This window comes from Hippocampus bargibanti, linkage group LG14, assembly GCF_051943395.1.
Source record: "Hippocampus bargibanti isolate YZ-2025 linkage group LG14, ASM5194339v1, whole genome shotgun sequence".
NCBI classification, from domain to species: Eukaryota; Metazoa; Chordata; class Actinopteri; order Syngnathiformes; family Syngnathidae; genus Hippocampus; species Hippocampus bargibanti.
The window spans coordinates 15,609,687-15,620,489 of NC_142747.1; the positions used below are offsets into that span (position 1 = coordinate 15,609,687).

Here is a 10,803-nt window from a genome sequence, read left to right on the forward strand (position 1 = left end):
ACAATTGAAATTTTCATAGGTACAGTGAGACCTCAACTTACAAACTTTTTGTTTTACAAACGTCAAACTTATGAAAATTAAACCTTATAATAAGCACTATTTTCATAATACACACGCACCACGGCTGGCGGAGTTATCTTCGGCGGAAGCACACGACCGAACAGCACCAGAGATTAAGTTACCAGCAGTCCCTAGTGACTCTCCTTCCATGAGCCATCAACGACCAACAAAAAGGTAAATAAAACTTTATTTTACAGCACAGTTTATTTCTTTAATTACAGTCCTCATGTAATGCGCCTTTCTTTCCAAACAGCAATTCCCTTTGACCTTTGACCTCCAACGCCATTCCATCAAGCCATAAATGTCCATCACAAATGTAAATAAAGTGACTATGATACAATGCAGTGTATTTCTTTCATTACAATACAATAGCACATTTATTATACATGCTATAAGGTATGTTGTGTGTAGTTTTAAGGCTTATTTAGTTGCAAAGTATATTTTATGGAAACCCGGGAACGGATTATTCCCATTTTAATGGTTTCCTATGGGAAATTCATTTTTGAGATACACACTTTTCGCCTTACACACTCTGTCTGGGAACCAATTAAGTTCGTAAATTGAGGTCTCACTGTATGAATCTTTTTGGGTCACCCTGTATGAAAGGAAAAAAAAGACAGAAACATTAGAAAATGCGCATCATTATTGGGTGATTTAATATCTTTGTCCCATGTTGGAAAAATTATATCTGGATTACCGTATTTTCCATTGTGTAAGGTGCGCCCAAAAGCCTTGATTTTCTTTAAAAGATGACCCTATATGTAAAGTCATATTTAGCCGCAACAGGTCTCGCAACTAATATCAGCAGCCACCGACTCCATTTCACTCTGTAGAAGAAGTAGTGCGGCACCACAACCTCTGTTGTCACACCATATAATGTGGTGTGCCTTATATTTGGATTAATAATAATAATAATAATAATAATAATACATTTCATTTATAAGCGCCTTTCAAGACTCTCAAGGTCACTTTACAGTCACAGGACAAGTTTTACTGTGGGTGAGCAGCAGCAGCCACACGCGCCAGCATTCACTCAACTGGGAAGTGCCTCTGATAGAAAGCTAGCCAGCTAATAGATAGCTAGCAGATAGCTATCACAGCCTTCACTCAACCCGGACGTAACTCAGATAGTAAGCTAGCTAGCTAATAGACAGCTAATATATAACTAAGTAACTCGGATAGAAAGCTAGCTTGCGAATAGATAGCTAACCAATAGCTAGCCAGGCATTCACTCAACTGGGAAGTGCCTCTGATAGAAAGCTAGCCAGCTAATAGATAGCTAGCAGATAGCTATCACAGCCTTCACTCAACCCGGACGTAACTCAGATAGAAAGCTAGCTAGCTAATAGACAGCTAAGAGATAGCTAAGTAACTCGGATAGAAAGCTAGATAGCTAACAGATAGCTAGCTCGGCCTTGACTCAACCTTTTGTGATGTAATGTAGGGAAAGAGATGCCCATTTCACGGTAAGATCAGAGCATTGTCATCAAATGGTGAGTATAGTTTTGCTTTTTTGAATGTTGCTGTCCCGATGACCATTTTGTGTTTGGGAGTCTTTTACTGAGCATCCTCATCTTTATTAAATTCATAGACCTTTCACATCCATATTTAATGTTCGTCCTATCCTTGGATACAGTATTGATTATTTTTGTATGGTATTGAATGTTTTTATTTGCAAAACTCATCTTCAAACATTTTTTTACATTTTACATATGTATATACTTATCTAAACTTTTTTTCATTCATTGAAGGTGCATCTTATAGTCTGGTGTGCCTTATATATGGAAATAGTTTGAAAATACACCATTAATTTGGGGTGCGCCTGATACTCCGGTGCGCCTTATACACTGGGAAATACCATAATTCTAAAAGAGCTAAAATGTACGGAACAGGATTAGGGCAACGAAGAAAGAAATCTAAAGTTGGCAAGATTCCGAATGTGTTGTTTTTATTTGCGGGGGTGCCAATAAAGCGCTGGTCAGACCATTGGCAATGTTTTTTTCCTTCCACTAGGGGGCAGCATTGGTCTTTTGTCCATGTTTACGCTTTGTTACAGCTTCAGTTGTTGTTAAAGCGCTATATAAATGAATATGCATGCACTGTATTGTATTGCCCCCATTTCAAGTTCAGATCACGCCAGACCCATATAACTTAGGAATTAACTCATTTTTCTGATGAAAGAAGAGAGTCGAATGTTTCTGACACTGAATTGAATGTTTATGTAGACCTAAAACTCAATATTTTCTGGGTCCTGGAATTTGAGTGAAAATGACAAAAACCCTGGCACTGGAGTGGACACATTTTTTCACATTGTCTGGCAGTGAATGAGTTAATTTCAAAATTTTGGATACACATAACTGTAAGATGTTGAAAATTTGCACGTGCATTAACGCTTTCACCTGACGAGGACACTCCCTCCATGAGCGGGTCTGCCGCCGTTGCCCGCGATTGGTCAGCCTGCGCGCCGACGATCCGGACTCCCACGGGTGCACACAGTTGGATCCATGATTCATTTTGCAATGAAAACTGTGGTGGGGGTCGGGGGGGGGGGTTGCAGAAGGAGCAGAGTGAGAGAAGAAACAGCCGAGACCACTGGGAAATTATATGGAGGAGCAGCATGGTGGATGTGGAATTAAACAGCATAATTAATCAAGCACAAAAACAAGCACGTTGCTCATACATTTATTATTTGCATTTTTTTTCCACTTGAGGGGAGGTAATCAGCACGTGTATATGTCGGCGCCCCCCGATCCGCGCCGCATTGACCTCCATCCAGCCCACCATGTCCGTGTCTCAAAGCGGTGACCCTACAAGCACGGAACGTGGGGGAGCGGTTCGTCTCTGTTTATACATACAGTGATACCTTGGCTTACGAACTTAATTGGTGCCCAGACAGAGTGTGTAAGGCGAAAAGTGTGTATCCCAAAAATTAATTTCCCATAGGAAACCATTAAAATGAGAATAATCCATTCCCAGGTCCCCATAAAACATAATTTTCTAATTTTAAGCCTTAAAACTACACAAAATATACCTTATTTTATGTGTAATAAATGTGCTATGGTATTATAATTAAAGACATAAACTGTACTTTATAATAAAGTGGTTTTATTTTACTTTGTGATGGTCGTTGATGGCTTGATGGAATGGAGTGGCCGGTTTCATCAGCATTAAACACTTAATGAGGAACGTAAACTTCCTCTGTCACCATCTTGAGGAATGATCCCTTGTAGGTGCTTTCTCTGTGATCATTTTATCTAGTTCCTCATCAATTGTGTTCTGTTTAGCTGGGTTGATAGCTTTTTGCATCAAGTGTACAGATGGCTTGTGCGGGTTGTTTGTGGAGCCTGATTGATGGGATATTTTAACCTTGCAGTATACACTCTGCCTTTGAACTATCAAAGTTGAAACTCTCTCAATGTCGTCTGCCTGTCTCTTTAATGTTTTAACCAACCCCACCCCCCTCACTGCTGCGTTCTTGACCAATCACGTGACTTTAACCAAAGACTGGGGGCGGGTAATAGAGGACAAAAACAGTTGGCTGCCATTTTGTTGTTAGAAGAACGGGCTGTTCGCGAACGACACATCACTCATTGAGACAGCTCCCTGTACGAAAAAAAGTTCGTATGCCAAGGTAACGTTCGTATTCCAAGGTAAAATGTTCATAAATTTAACATTCGTAAACGGAAAAGTTCGTAAGCCAAGGGGTTCGTAAACCGAGGTATCACTGTATTTTTTTATGTCAATGTTGTCTCCTTGTCCTTTAAATTTGGATGTCATGAAAATTGAGTTCACAACTCGGAGCTCTCGACGCAGTTGTTGCGTATTACGCAGCGTATGCATTTCAGACAATGAGCCCACGTGCTAACCACTTTAAAATAAAGAGAATTCACGGCCCAAAGAACCCCCCCGTCAAAATAAAAGTCACGGCAGTGGGTAAACTAGCCAGGATACTTGCAGGTTATAGCTGGACTCTTTTATCAAAGTATTGATCTGCAAACTCTTGACTGACAAACGATGCTGATTGTCATGCAACCTTGTGGCACATTTTACAGGCTGACCTGATTTAAATGTTAATATCATTCTGACTTTGCTTCTGTACGGAGAACAAAAGGTCATTTCCTTTTTTTTTGTTGACTCATTGAAGTCACACTTTAATTTTCCACATTTAAAATGCGCATTTGGCACCACACAAAAACTTTTTTTTTCTTACCTGAAAGACACTCACTGACGCTGACATTTTATTTCCTAATTTGGAAACTTAATTTGTTTAAAGGACAACCGACACCATTTTTTTTGTTTCCTAACTGACATCAGAAAAACGTTTTATAGCACCTAAAAAAACACGCAGGATGATATTTTTAGTCAAATGCAAAACACCAATAAAAATGACTTAAAGTGTCCCAAAACTACTTCAAAATGACCTCGGAAATGGCGAGTTTTAGAAGGTCACGCCCCCTTGTTTGTGATGTCACGCCAGGACGTCTTGCCTTGCTCTAGAATCAAAACAATGGCTTCAGATTCAGAGAAAATGCTTTCTTGTTACTCATCCAGTTATGCATATGATTCAAATAGTTCTGAAGAGGAAAGCATACATGTTTGCAATCGATTAATGAAGTCCTTCCGTCTCATTTTGAGGCGTCTGGACTCCAATGTAGCATCCCAGAAAATGCACAAGATGGCGCCCAAGCTCCGTTGGAAATGGGCTGATTTGTCTGCTGGGAATTTGTGTCAACTAGTATCAACTAGTAGTCTAGGTGCAACACACAACGATTCACCATTGCGTTATTTATGTGTTTTCCTTCTAATTTCGCCATCAACACGGATCAACACGATGTTTTCAGACCAAACAAAGTACCCAAAATTGTCAGGAATCGTCACCAACTCGAAAACAAGACTTTCTGAATATTCCGCGTGAGTCTTAAAACGTAAAATATAGCTATATGCGGTGGAATCTTTGTAAAATACGCTCAGTAGAAGTCATTTGAAGTGATTTTACAAATTATGGACACAACTTGTCCGGAGGCGTCGTTTGTCCTTTAAGGCCTTAAAATAATTTAGTGCCATTCACTAATTTATTCGGGAATTAAAAATATGACGTAAAGCCCCATTCACGAATTTGTTCGGGTTTTGTTTTTTCTTGTTTGGGTGCTGATAAAGGGCTGGCCATGTTTTTTTTCCCACAAAGGGGCAGCATTTCCTTTTTTCTATGTTAGCGCTTGGTTACTGCTTCAGCTGTTGTTAAAGCGCGATACAAACCAATATGTATTGCATTGTATTCTGGACAACTGCCCTCATTTCAAACCCATATAACTCCAGACACATGTAATTTAGGTATTAACTATTTTTTTCTTCTCAGTCTCAGATTTCTTACACGGCATTGAATGTTTATATAGTCCTAAAACTCAATATTCTGTGGGTCCTAGAATTTCAGTGACAATGACAAAAACCCTGGCACTGGAGTGGACACATTTTTGCACATCATCTGGCATTGAATGAGTTAATTATCTATATATACCCTCCCTCCAATTGGCTGGAACCCTAATGCGCATAACAAAATGCTTTCATCAAGCGATGCAGAATATGCTAGGTATATATATTTCCGAGACAGCCTCTTACAATTTGTTGTCAGACAGAGAACAGTTACCATCGTGCTGGATGTGTAACCCGCTTATATGAGAAGCCTCTATTGCCGTGTCCTCTCCGCCCTTGGTTTCTATCAATAATGCAGCGCAGTCTGACAAGAAAGTAGCGGGGGTCCTTGCTTTATGAGAGAGTTCCATTCCTATCATGGAAGCAAAGTAAGCAGACTTTGGAAGTCGAAGCGCATTGTAGTGGATGGCAAAGCTGTACTAGCACAGTAATAAAGTCATTATTACACAATACATTTTTGTACACTTGCATGAAAACAAGTGAAAAAAAATTAACAAGATTAAATATCAGGCCCTGGTGTAAAACTTTGATCATCATCATGATTTCCAGAGGCCATCGCCAGCGCTTTATCAGCACCCTGGCATGAAAATACAAAACCCGAACTAATTTGGGAATTTTCAATTACCTAATAAATTTGTGAATGGCAGTGAATGAGTTAAAAATGGCACCAGAGGGAGAGAGTTTGCATGTCATTTAGCTTCCGAGCCTCTATTCAACATTTTCAATGGATTTTGACTTACGACCATTTCAATTTACGACCGTTTGGTCAGAACGGAACTCAGTCGTAAGTCGGAGCTTACCGGTATTTACAAAAATTCCATTAATGGCTCAGTCGCCGTCCCTAATGAGTTTTAACACGGGTATTCAGTGGGCTCTCACAACACAGTTCCATTATTTACTCGTGTATCAATAAATATCAGACATGTAGTCACGGAATAATCCCCATTGTTGTGAGGCATTTGCTTAAATAAATGTCCTAGAAGAATAGCTATCGTGAGCAGCGGGCATAAACCCATCAAGCGAAGCAGCTCAATAGCAGCAGCTTGTTCCCGCAGCGTCGTCATCCATCCAGGTATCAATATGGAAATAGCACCGCTATGGCCCAGACATGAATCAATGACGCTCCCGCGGGGCGTGGGGGTGGGGGGGAATGCTAGATTGGGGACGGGGGGGGGGGGGTGTCACACCTGCAATCATCAATGAGACGGATCTGCCGCCGGTCAAGCTCGGACAGGCCATATTGATAAGAGCGTTTCCACCTGTAGAGGTCGGCCCGCATCACAATTCAATAGGCGGCACAGCTGGGCGCTGCGAGCCGCACAAAGACACGCTTGAGCGGCCGCTACGTGCCTCGACTCGTCACGGTGGATCATCGTGTAGCCTTTCCTCCTTCTCAACGCTTCTTTTAAAACCTTGAAGTGAGCGAGGGGGGTGGGGGGGACTAATAGAGGTGGGGAGAAGGGATGAACAATTAGTCAATTTCAAAGCAACAGAGCACTTGCAATGTTGTAGAATGCGATTTTCAAACCACGCAAAAAAAATAAATAAATAAAAATACGCTTCTTTTTAATTTTTGTGTGCATAATATACAGTATACCTATTTTATTGAGTTAAATAATGTCTGCATCCGCTTAATGATGCAGGGCAGCCAACATGTATATATTGTATCATACATACATACATACATACATACATACATTTGTTCCCTCAGTTTTCTAGCTACATTCTAGCTGTATTTTCAGACTTTTTTGAGTAGTAGTTAACAATATTAGCAAGAATTTACGATGAATCTGTCCTGTTTGCAAACACTGAGGAAACAGACCCTAAATTATGGAACAAACACACACGCGCACGCACACGCACACGCACACAAGAATTGCAAACTTAGAGTGTGATTTCTTTCTTTCCTACTTTGACACTCAGGGTTTAATTGATTTTATAATTGTTTGCTTTTATCTTCTGAAATGTGAACTTTTTTTCCCCTCCCGTGTGTTTGAAATGAATTCAACATTACTTTGGACAAAGCTGTTGTTTTAAAATGTGTTTTATAAATTGATTTGTATTTTCTTGGATGGGAAGGGGATAAAGGGGGAGTGAAAAAATGCCTGAATAAACGTAAGCTTGCTGTTGTTTTCAAAACAGGTAAATGTCAGCAAAGGATGAGTACAATATCTTATTTGTAAACATCTATACTGTATTTGTACGTCACTACAGGGTACTGTTGCGACCATTTCAGATGAACTTGAATTGAATATTCTGCCCACCTGTTGAAGTGAGACTGAGGTCTCATCGTCGCATCCCGACTGACATACTTTCGCAAGACGAATAAGCTTCTGTTTGCAGCCATCGCCTGGAAGACAAACAACCGAGTGAGCAGGTAAAAGTAGACAAGTCGACAGTAAAGTACTACAAGTGGCCTCCAAAACAACACAGCCCTTGAAAGTAATGGTCGTGTGGGACGAGGGAGACCCCTTGTGGCGACGCATGTATATTACATGCAAAGGACATTTGATTAGGTACACGAGTGCGAACGAAGCAGAAGGTAGATAAAAAGAATCATATTAACAGTCACTCAACGTTTAAGTCTTCATGATTGAAATTTGTATACTACGATTTTTAAAATACATACATAGTACTTTGAAACAATACGTATTTCTTAAAAGGTCATAGTAGTATAACCGAGTACTACAATAAATCTATTTATCTGTATCTATATATCTATCCATATCTCTATATTACTATATCAGTATCTATATGTATCAATGTCTATCACTATATATATATATATATATATCAATACCGATCAGTATTTATATCTATAAATATCGATCAGTATATCTATCAGTATCGATCAGTATATCTATCTATCAGTATCGATCAGTATCTATATATATCAGTATCGATCAGTATCTATATATATCAGTATCGATCAGTGTCTATATCTATCAGTATTGATGAGTATCTATATCTATTAGTATCTATATCTATCAGTATCGATCAGTATCTATATCTATCAGTATCTATATCAATCAGTATCTATATTTATCAATATCTATATCAGTATCTACCAATATTAGTACCTATATCTATCAGTATCTACCAATAACAGGATCTATCAGTGTCTACCAATATCAGTATCGACCAATATCAGTATCTACCAATCTACCTATCCATCCAGAGCATATATACAGTATATATATATATATATATATATATATATATATATATATATATATATGGCTTAATGTATATATATATATTGGCTTCTTATAATGGCTTCTATATAATGGCTTCTTCCCCCAAGCCATTAACTCTTTGAACTCTTTCAACAGTAGCCAAAATGGAACTGTATAGTGCCACTTAGCAGTTTTTTTGACAACGATACTAGTGCAGCGTGTTCTACCAGAAACAAATTCCTTGTGTGTCCTACATACTTGGCAATAAAGATGATTCTGATTCTGATTCTGATATATATATATATATATATATATATATATATATATATATATATATATATATATATATACACACACACACACACACACACACACACACAGCAAAGAAAGTATTGGAAATCCCTCCTTGTATAATGTAGAGCTCCAAATGACTGCAAAGTACAAAGAAAACCATCATTAAAAATCTCCAAAGTCAGCAAGGATTATGTAATTGTATTTTTTTAATCAATTTTATCTTACTTTGTCCTTAAATAGACATTTCATTTCGTGTAAACTTTAAATTGTAATTAAAAATATGTGATTTAGATTATGGCTGGATTGAAAATTCACACTTTCATGTTTTTTTTCTTCAATTCTTTTTGTCCTTTATCAGCTCCGTAGCTGTACCTAATAGCATTTCAGTAACATTTCAGTCCAGCGATACCTCATTTGTATTGACCCTCCAGTGAAGAGCGTACACTCCAGTCTGTCCATTGCAACACCCTAAAGGTTATAGTTGAAGGGTCGTGTGTCCTGTGTGCATGCTTGCCTGCCCTTTTCACATGCCAGGTTGGAGAGGGAGAAAGAGGAGGGGGGAAAAAATCAGATAGAGAGACAGAGAGAGCACAAAGGTCACGTGCATGGATTTTCTTTGCTGTGACTCAATGAAAAGGGCAGATGAGGGCACTGCCAAATGGCAGCCAGGCTTCACATGATCCGCACTGGGGGACCGCGAATCCTTACGTCACCCTAAATTGCCAGTCCGGAGGAACGGGAACCACCTACAAAAAAAATCTGCAAAAAATTGAGCTGCCAATTGGGCATTTTCAGACAGTCCCGCCCCCAGTTCGTGACGTCACGCCAAGACGTCTTTGCATTGCTTGTGAATCAAAACAATGGCTTCAAATTCAGAGAATGTTTTCTTGTTACACCTCCAGTCATGAATATGATTCAAATAGTTATGAAGAGTTTATCTGACAACTGGGGGCGGGAAATAGAGGACCAAAACAAGTCGGCTGCCATTTTCTTGTTAGGAGAACGGGCTCGTTCGCGAACGACACATCACTCATTGTGGCAGCTTGGTGTGTATTCCGAAAAATAGTTCGTATGCCAAGATAATATTTTCATAAATTTAACGTTCGTAAACCAAGGGGTTCGTAAATTAAGTTATCACTGTATTTGATAATTCTATGTGTGCTTCTAATCCAGATGAGAATAAGTAACACCAAATGGGGAATCCAAGTGCTTGCCTGCCATTTTGCGGAATCCATAGGATCTAACGCACATATTTTTGTGTTAAAATGGAACCTGGACAAATGCGTAGCAAATGTTTGGTCATAATTGAAAAACAATAGTGAAGTGGGAGATGAATCATAATAACAATTTTAAGTCATTCATCTTATTCAGACGATGTGCAAAAATGTGTCCACTTTCGGTGTTAGGGCGTTTGTCATGTTCACTCAAATTCTAGGACGCACAGAATATTGACTTTTAGGATTACATAAACATTCAATGCAGCAGAAGAAACCGTACACTATTTTCTATCACCAGAAAAAAAAATAGTTAATTCCTAAATTATATGGGTCTGGAGTTATCTGAGCTGGAAATGGGGGTGGCTGTCCAAAATACAATGCACTACATACATATTGGTTTGTATAGCGCTTTAACAACAGCTGAAGCTGGAACAGAGCGCTAACATGAAAAAAAAGGGGAAATGATGCCCCTTATGGAAAATAAAATAAACATTCCCAGAGGCATCAGGAAAAAATGAGGTAATTCCTAAATTTTATGGGTCTGGAGTTATCTAAGCTTCAAAGTAGGGCTGGATGTTCAAAAGGCAAATTCTTCCCCCCTCGTGGGAGGGAAAAACATTGCCTGA

General features: G+C 39.1%; 1 long non-coding RNA gene across 1 annotated transcript; it reads right to left on the reverse strand.

Moving 5' to 3' along the window:
• Window positions 1-2,332: 2,332 nt before the first annotated feature.
• On the reverse strand, window positions 2,333-9,702 carry LOC148888507 (uncharacterized). Its single transcript, XR_016117247.1, has 4 exons — window positions 9,370-9,702; window positions 7,755-7,840; window positions 6,678-6,931; window positions 2,333-2,586 (listed from the first exon to the last, which is right to left on the reverse strand). It is a non-coding gene; the product is annotated as an uncharacterized LOC148888507 (long non-coding RNA).
• Between the last annotated feature and the right edge of the window lie 1,101 nt (window positions 9,703-10,803).